This window comes from Mus caroli, unplaced genomic scaffold (assembly GCF_978045245.1).
Source record: "Mus caroli unplaced genomic scaffold, Mus_caroli_1 scaffold_16, whole genome shotgun sequence".
Taxonomy (NCBI): domain Eukaryota; kingdom Metazoa; phylum Chordata; class Mammalia; order Rodentia; family Muridae; genus Mus; species Mus caroli.
The window spans coordinates 31954293-31973070 of record NW_028227271.1 but is presented as its reverse complement, the minus strand read 5'-3'; the positions used below and the strand labels follow the sequence as shown (position 1 = coordinate 31973070).

General features: G+C 46.0%; 1 protein-coding gene across 1 annotated transcript in view; it reads right to left on the bottom strand.

Annotated features, from left to right (window-relative positions):
- Col22a1 (collagen type XXII alpha 1 chain) overlaps positions 1–17864 on the bottom strand; it is a 248560-nt gene extending 230696 nt beyond the window's left edge. The window contains exon 1 of the mRNA XM_021183654.2: positions 17510–17864. The gene's annotated coding sequence lies outside the window, so the exon portion shown is untranslated. The remainder of the gene's footprint in view (positions 1–17509) is intronic.
- Positions 17865–18778: the final 914 nt, after the last annotated feature.

Here is an 18778-nt window from a genome sequence, read left to right as displayed (position 1 = left end):
GAACAGGGGGAGGTGGGAATGAGCAGGAGAACAGACGAGGAGGAGGAAGAGTAATAAGAAGAAGGAAGAGGAGGAAGAGGAGGAAGAGGAGAAGTAGGAAAAACAGAAGACAAAGATGAAAAAAGAAGAAGATGAGGAGGAGGAGAAGAAGAAGAGGAAGAAGAAACCATCTTAAAGTTGAGTGGAAAGAGATGGAAGAGTTGAGAGAGGGGGAATGTTTGAAATACTGTGAATACACTCTATTTCTCAAAGGATTCATGTAAGAAAAATATCTGAAAAACTAAAACAAAATTTAGGTAAAAAATAAGTAAGTAAAATAGGAAACAAATATTTTTATATAAAATAATCTGAAGATGTTCACATCACAATTCTTCTGAATGTGTTGTCTCCACAGCAAGTGGAAAATACAGTGTAAGTGAAATATAGGTTGGTGGTCACTCTATGGTTTAATACGGGAATTAACATGAATTGTTCTTCTGGCTGGGTTCATTGTCTTCAGGAGGGATTTCTAGATGAAAGAAGAAGGCAACTCAGAACAATGCCAAGAAGGCAAAGTAGGACAAAACTGGCCAGCAGGAGCCATGACCTAAGGAATCCAGTGGGCTTCCTTAATGCTAATAGAGTGCTAAGGCTTCTAGAGGCTGACATTTTAAGAGAAGGGCTCCTACCCTGGCACACTATGGAAGAAGGCAGGATTCCCAGACTTCTCCACGGGGAGACCCACTGTTGAAGAAAAGTCATCTCAGTTGCCTTGGGGCACTAGACATAGGTCAATTTTTTTACAGCAAGGGCAGCTCACATCCCAGCATGGTCACTCTCCCAGAACCTGTGTGTGCCAGAGGGAAGAATAAGGTCCTCCTTTAGAAAGATTGTAATCCTGAGACCTGGCAAGAGGTCACCAAAGATGACAGAGGTTCTAGGAGCTCCACTGGCCATGAAGGCAGACTCACTGACCTAAGAGAAAATAAGGGGCAGCAGGTTCTACAATGCCACAATGACATCACTGCCTGGGCACTGTCTGAATCTCAGCACCCCATGTGGACGCAAAAATATGCCTTCTGTGCTTCCAATACTCCATCAGTGCCCTAAAGAGAGAGCTGTGCAGACCATGGCTTTGTGGACAGTGAGGTATAATGTACAGGAGTCACAAATAGGGACGCTCATCAGAGGGCTCAAAGCCTTACCCAGCAGAAAGCTAGGATGAGAAAATGAGTCAGATATAGACATAAATCCCAGGCCTGCTTATTCCCGATACTCACAGAACCTAGTGTCCCAAGGCAAAGGCTGGCACTGGTGAACATGGTCTGTTATGAACACTGCATGCTTCTGTCTCCACTCCTCCCAAGTTGGGCATCTCCATTTCCCAAACACCCCCTGACTATCAGCTCCCTTGTGACACACTTGCACGTTGGACTATCATCTCTACTTTATTGATGATGCATATATGAAGTACATAGTATAGAAACTGCCCTAAGCACACACCACTGGTAATGACCATGCTGGACCTGGGGTCAGGTCTCAGTGATTCCAAAGATGTATACTTCCCACCACTAACTGCTATATAGTATCTCCTTCTCACTAAACTCTGGGGACCATTCTAAAAGTTTCATATATAACAACCATTTTATGTGAACAGTTAGGCATGCCAGACTCATTTTCAGAGTCAGAAACAGAATAACAAAAGACCAACAATTTTAATGACTTCAACCCCAGGATAAGGCCAGCCCACCTAAGAATCTTCTGGCAGAATCCTGCCTCTTTCAGTATCCAGAGTATGTCTGGAGCAACATCACTGCAAAGGAAGAGAAGGTATACAATTAAAGCATCTAACCAAACCATGCAGTTCCCAATTTATAGTAAGCAGAAGATTTGGATTTCATAAGTGAAGGGACAGCCCTTTGGGAAAAGGTTTCTGAGTAAGACAGATGAGGGAAAAGGTTACCTTCTTGTTTGGTTCATGGCTGACAGTAATTGGTTTAATGGTATTGAACCAACCTTGCACACTTGGGATAAGCCCAAGTGTCTGTGCATAATGTTTTCATTGTTGGATTTGATGGACAAAGGTTTACTGAGGAGTTTTATATCTATATTCATAAAAGATATTAGTCTGTAGTCCTGCTTTGTTCCAACATTTTATGTGTCTTGGATCTTCAGGTAATGCTGTCTTAATAGAGTGAATTAGTATCCCTCTGCTCCTTCCTTCAAGATAATATGACAGGAAAAAAAAAAAAAGAATAGCCTTCCACCGTGATAAATGGAGTACTCCCTAGATGTCCATAGAGGGGAATATGGTGTGGAATTCAGGCTATGTTCTCCAGTGAGCAAATTAGCAGTTCCTGCTCTCTTGAGTATCAAAAGAGAGCATCTCTGATCCAGAACGGTAGCATGAGTTATGGGCAGGGATTTCTGCAAAGCATGGATCTAACGGAACTGAAGAAACCTGAGATTTCATGCAGATCTCTACCCTCCCCATCTCACCTTAGGTGGCAGCACAGTGGGTAGGGACAACCATTGTGCCAGCTCCCTCCCACTTGGCTTTGATCTATTTCCAAGGGCTGGCAGCCAAGTTGGAATGACTGACGTAGGCCACACCAATGGCCCTGGGAGGCAGAGCACTGCCATTAGTCCCCCAAAAGTCCAGCAATTAATTTAGTGAGCTGAGTTCCTTCCACTAGCCAGCGCATTGCCATAGTAACCAACATTCCTTATCCAGGGACCCAGAGAAGGGAGAAGAAAGACAAATACTGGGTAGAAACCAATTTAGAGAAAGAAAATGAGATTCGGCACACTACTAGGGCAGCCTAGGCAGAGTCCATGCAGCTAAGGGTGAGACCAGAGTGTCACAGAGTATTGCTGGTGTGTTGATGGATGATGAGCTGTATTCTGGGCAGAAATCTGGTTAGAATATAAAGTCATGATGTGGCAGGATTGACCACTGAGATGTGTCTTCCTTTATAACACAACCCATCTCTAAGATCCTAGCCCAGACTTGCTAAACTTTATAAGATGCAAATTCTACTGCTAAGTTGGAGATTGCAGATAGAGGCTAAGCAGTTTCTAGTCTAATTGGGCTGCCAGAAGCCTGGTAAGACCCTAGGTTTAAAACTGAGCTCCATGTGGCTTGGTACATGTCATCATTCCTCAACACATACATTCTGAGGATAGTGTCTATGTCAGGAGAACTGCCATTGACACTATTGTCCTGTTCAGTAGCAGCTCACAAAGTGATGAAGTTGGACTGTCAGGACCCATGTTCAAATCCCTAGCTTCCCCAGAAGTATGCAAACCAGTCTCTGAGCATCTTTGAACAGCTCTTTCATGCATCCAACTGGGGTAAACTACACATCTCTCAGGCATGTTGTGCTTCATCACATAACTAGGAAGCTTTAGATGCACCAGGCCAAGAAGAATCTCTAGGGCATTTCACTAGTTTTCTCCAATCCTTAGTTGTATCACCCATAAAATGGGAACAATGTCTTCAGTTTTGAGAACTGGGAAGCCAATGATGTAAGACAATGGTATGGTGGTTTTCATGAAATAGAATATTATTGAGACCCATTACAGTCTCAATTGGCTATCCACACGGCCAAGTCACCTGACGCACACCATTGTTGATTGCACAGGGTACCAGTGATAGTATGGCTTCCATCTCTGACTTAATCATGTTCTAAATGGATGTCAAGAGCATCACATACATTGTTTCTGATGTCCCAGAGGTACAGAGAGACAAGCAATGTGGTGATATGCATCCGTATGATCCCTGCTCTGATTAGGGAAGATACCAAGTCATGGCTACTGAGAGTACAAGCTTCAAAGTCAGGCCCAGGAGGCAAGGGCAGTGGAGCCTGGGAAGACATGTTGGGAGTAAGCAGAAGGGTAACAGCTCCTTCACTAACACTGTCTCCTGCTTGTGATTGCTCAGGTAGTATGCAGAAGACAAGAGTTTGAAGGAGAGGCTGAGAAGATGATAAAAGATCAGGCTAGAGAAAAAAAAATGGGATTGGGGGTTGGGGAGGCACTCAGAGGTGAGGAAATAATATGACCAAAAGAAGCCCAGAAACTTGTTCTATAAAGGTCATCAAGAGCCCAGACTTGACTAGGAGTCCAAACACAGGTCTGCCTATGTTTACTTGCATGGTAGTGGCCTCTGCTAATGAGAATTCAGAAACTGGACCCACAAAGACAAATTAAAGGAACCAATGAGGAGGCCACAACCACATCAGAAAGGAGATGCCAAGAGTGCTCCCTAAGACAGCTACTGCTCCAGAAGATTCTGTGATATCAAATGACTGAGCCAACAATAGGGACACATAGAGAGAAGAGCACCCAAAAAGGAAGCTATGTTCAGCTTGAGCCTCTGGAAGCCAGTTCATAAGGAAACAGAATGGTGTGTTCAGGCTAGGTCCACTGAGATAGCTATTGGAGAGGTTGTAGTCAGGTCAGGAGAGTAAATGGAGCTGGAGATACTCCTGAGAAAGTGAAGAGGGGGAATATGTTCAGATACAGACAACTACAGTGCCCATATCAGGCCACAGTATTATCACTCTATGTTAGGCTTTCTTCCCCAGCCTAATATTTTCCAGTGACTCTCATGGCAGAAAACTCAGTATGGTATATATGTGTATTTTAAATAATTAGGGTTCTCTTGTTTTATGTTTGTTTGCTTATTTGTTTTTTGTTTTGTTTTGTTTTTGTAATATCAGCAAGGTCCAGGGAGCTAACCATATATCCCTACCTTGATAACAAAATGACTGTCTATTAAACTTCAAAACCATGAGGTCCATACTTTCACAGAATGTTGCCCAAAATAGTAATGATGTTGCTATCCATATAACTGCAAATGGCTAGCGACAGAAAGAATAAGAACAATACAACTTGATAGAAAAACTCCTTCACTGGATAAAAATACTACAAATATTCAAATTGTCTTCAACTAATTTTTAAAGGCATACTCATGCAATTATTTCAATGAGCAATAAAAACTTCTTGAAACAAATGAAAACAAATAGCAAATAATTAGAAGATGTAGTTGGCTTATAATGGTATACACCTGTAGTCCCAGAAATTGTGTCAAGAGAGGGTTTTCAAGCTTGAAGCCTGTGAGGACTACACAGTCTCTAACATAGACAAAACCAAAAGAAGATGTGGTCCCTGAGTGGCTACCTACTCCTATCCCTCCAGGGCTGGGCTGTGTCCTGCCTCGCCACTGGGGTGCTTGGATTACCACCAGCTTGTCACTCAGTGGAGGCAGACCACAATCTGTAATGGCGGTCCTCAGTCCATGTTTTTCTGGGTGGGAAACAGTGGAGTCTGGGATGATTGCTGTGGTTCCCAGTCTCCTGCATACCCAAGCGCCACTAGCATACTGCTGGGAGTCAGGAATGGGGTCCCAATTCCACGCTTCCCCTCAGGGCATTCACACTCCAGCTAGAAAAGAGAAGGCAGAGCCTGGGATGGGGAAATACAGTTTGGTTTTGGGTGAGTGCCAAGAGCATGGAGGGGCTGAAAGAGAGAAGGCCTTCTCCTGGAGATTTAGGTAAGGATCTTTACAATGAAGTCCGCCACCACCCCCCCCCAACCCAGCCCATGGAGATCCTTGATGAAAAGATGGTCCATGCTTGTTCAAATTGCTTTATTTGATTGTAGATGAGAATCCATATACTTTACTCAGGGTAAACCAGGGATTAAATACCTTTTTCAGGAAGGAATGCCCAGGAAAGGAGGCTCACTGGCTGAATGCTTGGGGCCTATCTAGACAGTTCCTTAGCATGGAGAACTCCAGGGTTTTATGCTGTGTGACTGACAGCCATGGTCCTCTCAGGGGGGTGTCATAGTTATGTGTCCCAGAGCGGGAAGGGGCTTCATTTATCTTCTATTTACAATTTTTTAACAATGTAATAAAATGTTTGATAAACCAAATTAAATGGTATATACACATATCCTCATATTTATACATATTGCAATCTCAAGTTCATACAGTAATTTTGTTTTAAACAAAACACTGTGAATGGCAATAACATCTGGGTGCTAGCTCACCCTGTTCTGTTTTTATAGTTGTTTGGGGCTATATCAACAGTGTGAAACAGAAAGGAAACTAGAATCTAGCTTGAGGGGTAGAAGGAAGGAAATATTCTCTATATGCTGTGATTCTTCTGTGGCAGACATTTGCCCATGTGATAACTCCCTTGATGAACAGAATCCCTGCAGAGGTCAAGCTTTGTCCCCACAGTCCCAGCTCCTGAGGTCAAGCTGTGTCCCTACAGTCCAGCTCCTTGGTCACAAAACAAACTTCAATAACAATGCAATAAAATATCACTGAAATCAATCCACTTTGACTCAAATATTCACAGCTTCAGAAAATGAATGGAATTTGGATAAGATTATGTCTTCAGTCTAGCACCATTTAGCTGAACTACAGTGTATGTCTTATTTCACACAGGCTGCTATAACAAACTAAGAGGTTTAAGTCTCTTAAAGGCATCTGGAAATCCCAAATCAAGGTACCAAGAGATAGGATACCTGCTGAGGGTCACTGCCTGATTCATAGATAGCTATCTCCTCCCTCTCTCACATTGCAGAAGGGATGAGGAGCCCCCCTGGTCTTTTATTGGGTTAATTTTGACATAAACCCTATTTGTCTCCATTTAAGGACCAGGCTTGATTTTGAAAAAAGACTGTGAGATACCAGCTCAAAGAACAGACCCTAAGTCCCAGAAACTAGGCCATAAGACGCCAGCTCCAGGGACAGACCATAAAACCCAGAACAAGATCATAAAACCCCCTCCCAAACAACAGCCTGGACATAGCCACAAGAATGGGGAAATATCTTATCCCAGGATGGGTCATCTGTGCTAGGAAGCCCTATCTCATCCTGTAGCAATTTTTGGACTCTTACAAAGTTAATTCATTCAAGAGAGTCCTAACTTCATGGTACAGTACCTCCCAAAGACCTCATTTTCAAATACCATGGCACCTACATTCTGAAAGTTAGATTTCAGCATATACTTGAGGAGGGAGACAATCCAGAGCACTAAAGGAGGAACCCATTATCCTACCCCACCAAATCAGTTAGAACACTGGCTTAGCATTGCCTGAGATGGGAGGGCAGACAGCTCCCTTCACGAAGTAGAAGTAGATTAATGTTCCTGCTGCAGCTGGCTAGCAGCAAGCCCTTGTTGAACTCTAAGTGCTGAGAAAGTCATGGGATCTAAGACACCAGGCATAGGAAGGAAGTTTTGACCAACGTACCAGAAGTCAGGATGAGGATAGCAGAGGCTTCATTTTCATAAGTCCTTGAATTTTAGCTGTTTCAGCATGTGCTTTCAATAACCCCCAGGATCAACCTGAGGGTTCTGACAGGTGAATAAGACAAGGAAGCCCTTCCAGACTTATCCCCTCAAGACAGATGTGCAGCTTGGTTTTCAAACGGGTTCCCCAAAAACTAGAGCAGGGGTGTCCCTGACTCTGTTGTCTGCCTGTGGATCCTGTTCCCCGAACCTGGTGACCTTGTCTGGCCTCAGAGGGAGAGGATGCACCTAGTCCTGCGATTGGGGTGTGAAGTGAATAAATAAATGAAAACAAAAGATTTGTGGGACTCCTGTGTGATGGTTAATCTTGATTTGTTAATTCGATAGGATTTAGAGCCACCATACAGGCACACCTCTAGGTAAGCCTATGAGGACAGATGTCTCCAGAAATGTAGAAGGGAATAAGGAAGGGCTAGCCTAATGTGGGACTCCAGGGTGGGATTCTGGACTGAATAAGAAGAAGGAGGTTAAGCACCAGCATTCATCTCTCTGTTTCCAGACGACAGAAACAGCCTGCCTTGCCTCCTGCAGGTTCCCTACCCGCTGCATTGGACTATCTGCTCAGACAGTGAACCAAAATAAACCTTTGCTTCTTAAGATGTTTTTGCCAGGTATCTTTATCACAATGGTGAGAATAATAATCTCTACACCATATTAAAATAGTTTGTTAATTCAATTAAGGTTAACAGAGCAGCACACACTTAATAGGTCCTGGGCCAGAACAGAGGTTGACACCCACAATAGCCAGAGTGCATCCAGCTGTCAATCCTGAATCATATTTGTAAGCTAAAACATACTTAGTCTAAACCCTTAACTGAGTTAAGAGAGAAAATTCAATGCTTCAATTGTGGTACGTCTGGGTCTCAAGGCCCTTTGCACTGGCCACCTTTGAGTTTCTGCACACTAGTATTGCCCAGGATCACCTCTGCCTCCTCCTTCAGGCATCAGAACCCATCTATTGTTTGGGGGAGACTTCCTTTTATTCTAGTCAAAGCGCTTCTCATGAACATACCCACTTCCCTGGCTAGCAGCTGGCATGGGAAAACCTGGGTGTCCTGGAACTTTATTGTTTCCTTGGATACTGGAATCTGATGACAGGAAGGAGTACACACAGACCTCCACCATCCCTGCTAGGGAAGGGAAAGCTTCCCAATAAGGTAGCTGCCTTAGGAGATGCAAATAGCCATCTGTCCACAGAAGGGCACTCATATGTTGGGGTGAGAACGATACTGTCTGTCACTTTGCCACCACACTGACCCAGTATTTCCCAAGGTCCAGCTTTTCAGTCTCACACGTCAAGCACTTCCCCAACCCTCTTTTACAAAGGTAAGCAGATTCAAGCTGGGTCCATTCACTTTAACAGCATGAAGCAGAATTGTAGCAGGAATAGAAGGGCCACCTCTATGTAACCGCCCACCCCCATCCCACCCGCCCGGGTGGCACAGCCACAAAAACTTCTCCTACAGGAGGAACTAATTGAGAACTACTTGAGAGACCAAGGATTGCTGGTGGAGACAATGCCAGCCAATCAGGTGGCGCACGCCTTTATTCCCAGCACTGGGGAGGCAGAGGCAGGTAGATGTCTGAGTTCCAGGCCAGCCTGGTCTACAAAGTGAGTTCCAGGACAGCTAGGGCTATACAGAGAAACCCTGTCTTGAAAAACAAAAAACAAACAAACAAACAAAAAACAAAAAACAAACAAAAAGAAACTACTGTTTAGAAGAGATGTTTTCTTGGGACCAATGGGGTGCAGGTTGAGGGTATTAAAGGAGCTTACAACAGTGTTCAGGGAGCTTGCTACAGTTTTTTCACCTGCTCCCCAGAGAGTGGAGTAGTCCAGGCCACAGAGTCTTGCCATATCTCACAAAGCCACAGACAGTGACCCCTCCTCTTTGAGGCTCTGCCTTCACTCCCCTGGGTATCCCCGCTTCCTCTCGCTCCCTCCCTGCCTAATCTCTTCCTCTCATCTCATCTTTGACCAAGACCTCAATTTAGCTATGATTTCTGAGAATGACCAAGTCTGAGCTCTCCTTCCAAAGGCCAACCTCCAAACCATCTCAACACACACTAGCACAACCCATCGGAGCCAACAATGCCATGCCATAGGAAGGTGGCTGCCCCCAACCAGTCCCTCAATCAGCAGGAGAACATTCAAATGTCTCTTACTGCTTATTAGAGTCTTCAGGCATCTGAGGGCTGCCAGAGCACCAGGCCAGTTTCTTCCACATTTTCAGCGTGGAATTCTGCCCAGTTCATTCACAGATCAGCTCAAATTACAGGGGCGTGAGGACACGGTGGGTATTTCTGTTTAGTGTATTTTAAGAGTGTCTGCCCTGGTGAAGCAATGCATATAAATAGTGGGCTGGACTCCACGCTGTCCCTGGGGTTCTCCTTTATCTGGGCGAGGATGAGAAGGCACACAGCAGGGCCGCTGTTCTGGGATAGCAGTGGGCTGACCTGACGGAGCAAGCAACAGGTCTGCAAAGAGCCATACTGACTTGGGCTCAGTTCTGCCTACACAGCATTATTGTAGTGTTAGGGGGGCAAGTCTCTGCCCTACCTTCTGTCACTTCAACTTTAAGAAGGGCACATTGATGAGACTCACCTGTGGCTTGAAGGGCAGAGCAATTGCTAGTCCAGAGCCTGGTTGCTTGGCAATGGCAGTGGTGGGGGCTGCTAAGGGAGAGGAGAGAGACAAAAGGGGGAAACTAAGGGGGCATGCAGTTGGTAAGAGGGAGCTGTTGAAAGCAGAGAATCCTTTTTGGTCTAATTGCATACTGAAAACTCTACACCACAGTAAAATGGCACTCAGAGAACTTCTTCCAAATTCACAGGCTTCCCCAACATCCATCTGTGGGTGCCTGCCTGCCGTCTCCATTCTTGACACCCTCACATCTCTTAAATGTCCCCAAAGACAGGAGCCTTAAGTCCAGCTCAGCATTCCAGCAGCTGAAAGCAGGACGGGGCTCTGAAAAGGGAGCCATCTGTACATAAGGCTGCTGAAGGAAGGAGGAGAGTTCTGGTCCCACTCCTGTTCCTAGAGCATTAGCTACATTTAGGGTACCTCAGGCGGGAGCCTGCCTAAGGCATGTCTGTGGTCTGTAATCTGGCTCTGCACACTGTCACAAAGAACTCACTGCATCCCCTCTGAAGGTGAGACTCTGTACCTCTGTTTACCAGATTATAAATCTCCAGCTTCCTTCACTCTGTGTGTGTGAATGGCTTATTCACCCATTTACAAATGTCCTCATCTAGGACATTTGGATTCTTATAGCTTTATACCTTCTTTGGGCTCTCTTAATCTGACCTCTCTTAGTCTGACCCCAGCCTCTTGTATGTGTATTGGCCACATGGCTCTTCACCCCAGCTCATGATCCTTATTCTCAGGCCCAAAAGTCACTGTGCCCACAACACCACAACACCGGTGCTTTCTTTTCCTGCCTTCACAACACTAAGAGATGATGTATATCCCTTACCAGACAGACTCCTATCCAGCCTTCAAACCCAGCTGCAGTGTCAGCAAAATAGACCCCGAGTTTCTCAGGTAAGGAGCATGCCACCAACCTCCTCAAGGTCCCACATAGCCTGTTTTAACACTGCAGGAGCATATTAAAAATGGCCTATTGGACTGAGTGGCCCTTGTCTATAATCCCAGAACCCAGGAAGCTCAGGCAGAAATAGCAAAATTTCAGTGACAGTCTAGGCTTCATAATAAAACCTTGCCTCAAGGAAAGAGGTAACTTATTGACTGTGCTCACTGCTAAACCCCTTAGAGTTAGGAACAGTGTGTCTGGTCTGTCTTCCTCAGTGCTTGGAACAGTGAAGGATATGGGTGAGTTCTCAGAGAGACTGCAATAAAGAGCAATAAGTCCATGAGTTGAGTATCTGAGCTGCATGTGTAGCTTATTAAAATGGAGCGATTATTACACACATACATACATGCATGCATACATGCACACATCAATACTTTTCCCAGAGAGCATGGACTAGCATAAGTCACTCTCTTTGCCTAATTATCTTCTTTTCTCCAAAGAGATGACCTCAGCTTCTACCAAAAACCTGCTGGCCTTCAGGATGAGCACACAGAGGAACAAGAAGGGTGTCCTGCAGTGTGACTCTCTCCTCACAGAACTGAGCCACAAATATGACCAATGGAAGGGACCAAGAGGGATCTTGATTCAATCACATAAAAGACTCTCTAGGAAATTTCCTGTAGAAGCTTGAGGCTTCCAAAAAGATCCTGCCAAGATCCAAGGATGTCATATATGTTTGCTGACCAGGTGGTGTTTATCTGGCTTTCTGCTTCTGATCCCTAGGCTCTGGCCTAGAGAGCCTATGCAAGGATCTGGAAACTGCACAGCTACCCAAAAGAAGAACTCAATTCAGACCTAGGCCTGTCTCATGACTACTGGCACACCCCAGGCCATAAATTTAGGGCCCTGGGCTCAGTGGGAGGCCTCCACATGGCCAGGGTACCAGAGTGCCTGGCAAACAGATAGAACCCTCCCTGGACCTATATGGGAGGCTCAGCCTGGGCATGGCTCACAGTCATATCCCTTTCTCTTTTTTATTATTTATTTATTTATTTACTTATTTATTTATTTATTATATGTAAATACACTGTAGCTGTCTTCAGACACTCCAGAAGAGAGCGCCAGATCTCGTTACGGATGGTTGTGAGCCACCATGTGGTTGCTGGGATTTGAACTCTGGACTTTCGGAAGAGCAGTCGGGTGCTCTTACCCACTGAGCCATCTCACCAGCCCCATATCCCTTTCTCAATTTCGATATTTCATTGACTTACGTAACTGCAATGTAAATTTAATTGCAATTTCATGAATCTAACACCACTATGAGTCAGGAGTCAGGGGTGGATTTCAACCTGAGAAACTGCCTGAGTCTCTTCATGCATCCAGAATTGTGCAGACAGTGATGACTTCAATGGCTCTAATAGAGAGCTCAGTGCCTGGCCTCACATGTATGCCAAAGGGTGATATAACAGGTGATTAAGTATTGGAACATGAGGCACCTACAATTATAGCCAGATGGGTCTTAGCTACCTTTCTCCAGCATCTTAGAGGTCTTTCACTATTTTCCACTCGACCTTGCTGACAAAGTAGGGAAGTCCCAGCACAGCATAACAATGTGCTCACAGAAAGCATCCAACCAAGCAAACCAAAAGTGACATATAGACACCTTCCCCACCCCCTGCCTCCCAAGCCAGACACCATGATACAGAAAAGTGTCTTTTCCCATCTGTTAACTGCTAGTCCTAAAATGATTCACATGTTAGATTTCTATTGACATGTGTGTTTGGATATGGATAAGGTTCTAAAGGGACATTCACTAGACTGCCCCTCCAGAGAGAAGACTGAGAAGGGCCTCTGGGCCAGTTGTACTTTGTCACAACATGCTGATTATCACCTTTATGAATTAAGTACACTACCAGGTAGCCATTTAGAGTAACATTCCCAGCAGCTGTATTTTCCTTCTTATGTGAATTAGATGCACTTCCCTTTATATAATTACACAGTTTTACCTTCTCATCTGTATGAAATATACAGATCTCTGTGGAATGTTACAGGCCAGGATATTGGGCCAAGTCATCAGTTTGAATCCCAGTTCTCACATTTACTCGTGGAATGTCCCCCAGCCTCACTCGGTCAGTCTGCAAAGAACAGCAGCCTAGCTGATCACACCTAGGCTCTGCCCAGGGACAAGTAGAATTCTGTCTCAGAATCAGAAAGATTCCGGTTGCCTGACAAATACAGAGATGAACCCTTGCAGCCTACCATTGGATTGAGCACAGAGTCCCCAATGAAGGAGCTAGAGAAAGGACCCAAGGAGCTGAAGGGGTTTGCAGCTCCATAGGAGGGACAATATAAACTAACTAGTACCCCCAGAGCTCCCTGGGACTAAATCACCAACCAAAGAGTACACATGGAGGGACCCATGGTTCCAGCTGCATATGTAGAAGAAGATGGCCTAGTCATTCATCAATGGGAGGAGAGGCCCTTGGTACTGTGAAGGCTTGATGCCCCAGTATAGGGGAATGTCAGGGCCAGGAAGCGGAAGTGGATGGGTTGGTGAGCAGGGCTAAGGGAGAGGAGATAGGGGGTTTTCAGAGGGGAAACCAGGAGAGGGGACAACATTTGAAATGTAAATTAAGCAAATATCTAATAAAATAAAAAATAAAGAAAGATTCCAGTTTTGTTTATACAGAGCTCAACAGTGTGTCCTGGGAAATGGATTCAATTGTTCTGAGCATACCCAAAAGTCTAGAGAGTAACAGGGAGAGAGCTTCCATTTGGATGAAGGGAGAACCTAACCTTGGAGGTCCAAGATCCCACTGCAGGCTGCTTTAAGGAGGTAGCGGCACCTCCCATGCTACACCGGTGCAAGGCCCTGTGAACAAAATGGTGGATCCAAGACTCAGCCAGGGCCCAGCCAGGGCCCCACAGTGGACACTCAGAGAGCTCAGTACAAAGCCCCTACAGCCAGAGGTATGTGTGTCCTCAGAACCATCTGGGGTTAGTGGCCACTCTGTTGGTGATGTTTGTGTTTCTGTTTTTGCTTTATTTCCCTTGGCTGTATTTCCCTGTGGTAGGGGCATGTAACAGGAGAGCTGTTCTCCTGCCAGACTGGTGACTGTAAACACAGTATTGTCAGATCCCGGCACAGCGCTGCGCACAGCAGCCAAGCTCCAGCATTGTAACGGATCCTTGCTGGCCTAACTGAAGCTTTAGACCCATGTTTCAAATAAAATCTCATCGGATTTGGTGCTGTGGTGTGTTTGCTTTTTCTCGGCTTTCTGGCACTGGCGGAAGACTACAGCCCTGCAATTTAGCTCCTGAGCAGACCAAGCCAGCTACAATTGCCCAGCATCTACTAGTATACTGTCTCAGAAACAACTTCTTTCGAGAGATGGTTCCAGCCAAAAGTTTGAAAAGATATTCTCTCCTGTGTACCCAAACATAGCCAGGGAGGTGATAAAAGTCATGATGCCAGGCACTAGGATCGGACAAGTGATTGCAGGTACATGTGGATGAGAGGAAGGTATTGGGGACCTGATGCAGTTTGTCACAGGCCTCTGAATGGCTTCTGGCAGTATATCTTCAGGGCCACAACAGGCAGACACTGTGGCACCCACTCACACATTCACTGGGTGTCTGCCAAACAACAGCTTCCTTTGTGTGTGCTGATGACACTCCAATTGTTAACTTGTCCTGAATCCTTAGTCCCAATGTGTCCCAAGAACCAGAACTCTGCCCATAACCTACGACCCAGAAATCCTATTCCTTGGGAACCATCTGAGGTACATTCTTGCCCGTATCTCTGCACCAAAGGATGCTCAAGACAACAGCGGAATGTCAGTAAGGCCAGGCAGGCTCCTCCATCTGCAGGATGCTTACAGGCCACCTGAAATATCAGGATCAAAGAACAAGTGACTGATTTCACTGACTTATAAAGCTGGGAGGTGGTCATACCAGAAAATGCATGCATTCAGATATCAATTATATTGTCATCCACGTCCCCATTAACTCAGTAAGCCTTGTGCTGGCCCCAGATGAGTACAAAGGAAGATACTTCAGCCTGGCCACTTTGCCTTACATGCTAATAATTCTGCCCCAATACACATACATATGCTTGTGTACACATCTGTTGTATTCTTTCTCTCTCCCTCCCTCCCTCCCTCCCTCCCTCCCTCCCTCCCTCCCTCCCTCCCTCCCTCCCTCCCTCCCTCTCTACACACACACACACACAGTCTCTCTGTCCTAGTACCTCATGCTTGGTCTTTTACAGGCCAAGCAAGCCAATCCACACCACTCTCTGGATCTCCTCTTCCTCACCTGTAAAATGGACAAAAGCCACTGCCATCAACTCCCCAGGCTTTGTAACTATTTTTGTCAAGCAGCTCGGCACACCTTCAATTTTTGGATCGAGACTGGTTAAACAATCCTCAGGCACCTTTCCTACTCTAAAATATCACACAGGCCTTTCTTGCCTTCTGGTTCTATTAGAGAAAAGCAAATAATGATACATTGAGACATTTGCCCAGCATAGAGAGAAGAGCTCCTTTGCCATGAAACTGGCCTTTTCCTCCCCTCTCGATTTGCTCTGCTATTGTAATATCTCTCTGGTATTTATTGATGAACTCATAAGTAGAGGAACACAGGCCATTCACAGTTAATGCCACAACAATCACACACCAGTGTTAGCTTCCCTCAAAACCATCAGCAACAGGAACACTGAAGTAAGGAAGGAGGAGATTCAGGACTGGAAGGGTACACTTTCAGATGGCTGGATATCAAGCTAGCAAGAGGCCTTAAAAGCTCATCTTACCCTTGCACCAGATTTAAAGTTGCCTTTCGAATGCCCTCAGGAAATAACTGTCCAGCCTTCATCTGAATGCCCCATAGTGAGGGACTCACCACCTAGTGGAGAATTAACTGGATGATTTTTCTAACTGATCTGGAAATCCAGAGTTCAAGGAAACTGTCCCACTAGTCCTAATTCAACCCATCAGAAACAAAATTGCAGGTCTATTTCCCAGGATACCCCAGGGCACAGAGGTCACCTGCCTTTCCCCCTCCATACCAAAAGACTTTTCTAAGTGTTATTAATCTTTCATTCAAATAAGGTTTCTGTCCCAAAGACATTTCTTGGGTGCATGGACACTTATATGTGACCCTCTTACAGTTGACTTAAACATAGAAAGAGTTGAGGTGGTCATCAGGCTAAGGCAGACACACTTCAGGGTCATCCCAAGGTCACAGATGACCAGGGAACCTATGCATGCCTGAAGTTGTCATCACTTCTCTGACAGCCATCGAAGACCTTGCAGGGATTCAAGGAGAATGAAATGTAAACATCTGACATGAGCGAGTAATAAAAATGGCCATGGAAGAGTTGAAGTCTCTGTGGGGGAAGTTGGCTGGTATGCCACTCACTTCCATTATGGAGGTGCAAGAACATAGGAGAATGTGTTGAAACTTTGAACACATCCCAGTAAAATAAGATACAAATTCATTTCTGCTGTAAGCATTTCTAAAGGCCCATGACCAGAATCCTGCTGGAGCCCTGGAAAGAAGGCCTTGCCCTATTCAACCTCCTCTCTGATAACATAAGGGTGATGACCTTCTGTGGCTTCTCAGGACCACAGTTGAGGAAAGGCTCCAGGAGATAGAAATAAGCTAAGATATCAAATGCCTGGCCACTTCCCTTGTTAAGGAATCAATCACTCCTAGTACCTTCTCTTGGCACATTAAGAAATGGAAGCCCTCTGGGTATAGCCCTTAGCTGAGGGCATCCAACATAAGGAAACTGCATAAAAGAAAGAGTATAAGTCAGAGCTGGGCCCACACATAGCTGATCACTAAGCTCCAAGTAGCTTCTGTCTCTAACAGATCAGAACCCTGCAGAAGAACTTCCTAGGGTAAGGAGGACTAATCCAAAAGGGATCTTTGGTTTTCTAGCCTTTCCCCAGATGCATGTCAGTGAGAGGAGCCAGAATGACCCATGTAGACAAAGAAGCGCCAACACAGAGCAAAGGGTCTGAAGGATGGTTACAGTGATGTCTGGGGACATCCCACATTCCACAGAAGCACGTCTGCCTGTTACCGCCGAGTCTGTCCACACACAAACCAATCCAAGTTAAACTTCATCGAAGGAGACATGAAACCCTGGTCTGCTATAGAGCATGATATTCAGAAGCAAACAGACTAAGGCACCTCTCTGGTCTCAGGGATGGACAACAGCATGCTCAAATAGGAACAACAACAACAAAAAAAATCTAAATTCAGAGCAAGAAGGCAAAGCCCCTTGCCCATCAATACCAAATCAAAAATAGGCTCTTCTTCCACCTCCACTCCCCCATTGTCCTTTTCACCCCACCAGAGGCTGGCACATCCCAAACAGCTCTAAAAACCAACTCCAGTGGGCTCTGATGATGGCTACTGTGTCACAGTGCTCTCTGCCTTCTTGGACAGCTCTTAAGAAGCAATCAGGTACATACTGGAGATTTCATTTCCCCTGAGGCTAAAGAAAAGTTTGTTTTCCTTCATATCAGAGGCTCCCCAAAGGTCTTCAACAGGAAGCTGGCCAGGGATGACAGGAGCAGTATAGCTAGCTCTTATGCTCCCTCGTCCCTCACTGGAGCCTATGACCCTCCAACACAGGCAGCTGAGAAAACTGGGCCTTACCTGCTAGGAAGATGTTCAAGGGATCCAGCCTGGGCTTGTGTCCTGGGATCAGAACTACTGGAAGCAGGGTTCAGGGAAGATGCCAGTCTCAGGCAGTCCCCTTCTGGGATTCCCCTGTAGTATACAGACACGCTGCGTGCCACTGAAAGAAGTCCTAAAATGTGGGAGTCTTCCCCTAGACCATGGGTCCAGAAACAGAGCTAGCTTTCAAGGCAGCAGTTGGAGGGAAAAGCTGAAAGTTACAGAGAAGAATGGCAAGTGTGTGAGAGAGGGCAAAGCAGAAAAGGGCCAAGCGGGTCCTCAGGGAGAAGCCACAGCCCTCTCCAGCCTGTGCTGTCCAGGAACAAAGCTGCCCTAGGCCTCCCCAGGGGCTCACTGGCAGGTCTCTGGGTTTCCCCCGGCTAAGAGCTCCCGGCACAGGGGAGGAGCCGGGAGTGGGCGGGGTCGTGAACACGGGCTGGGGCGGGGCTAGAGCGGGAGGGCTCAGCCTTAGTCCCTTTTGGCGTTTAGAGGGCGGGGCTTGAGTGATGGAGTTCCGTGACCCTAGAGGATACACTCTGAAGGAGGTCAGGGCCAAGACAGAGAAGGGGAGGAGGCAGGAGGCTGTGCAAATAAAGGTTTTGATGTGCTAGAGTCAGAGAGGCCTTGAGAAGCCCCAGAAAGCTTGAACAACTGTCCAGTTAAGGACTTCACACTAGATATTTTGGTCCCTTTACAGCGAGCTCTGAAATAACCCACCAAGTTTAGAGGCAGCTGCTTGGGACCAGTTTGGAAAGTTTGTAGCACAGGGTTGGGGGGAGGGGCATGTGTGCACAGTGCCCCTTGTCCAGCCCTCACACTTCTTGCTGAAACAGAAACATAAATACACTTAGCAGTGCTAGGGACTCTCTGCACGGGTAGCCAGCCCTCTTTAGGAAACCCTCACTGGAGCCTTGGGATAACCAAGGGCTATGACTCTGTTGTCCATCTCAGAGGAGAGAAAGAGCTTTGATCATCCACCAGTCCAGTGTCTCCATTAAGGCGGAGAGGGAAGTCCAGGTAGGGTTGCTGAGGTCACCAAGGGAAGAGCAGGAGCAGGTGCTGGCCCCCGATGAATGCCCTTCAACTTTTTCTTTCTGAGCACTGTTCCTAAAAATGGGCCAGGGAGGGTATTTTGAAATGGGCAAGATGAGAACATTGCTTAATTGGCAAAGTCCCTCCCACCCTACACTCAATCAGTCTCCTAAGCTGCAGACTGTCTTTATTTGGCTGCCTGTGTAGCAACATTTA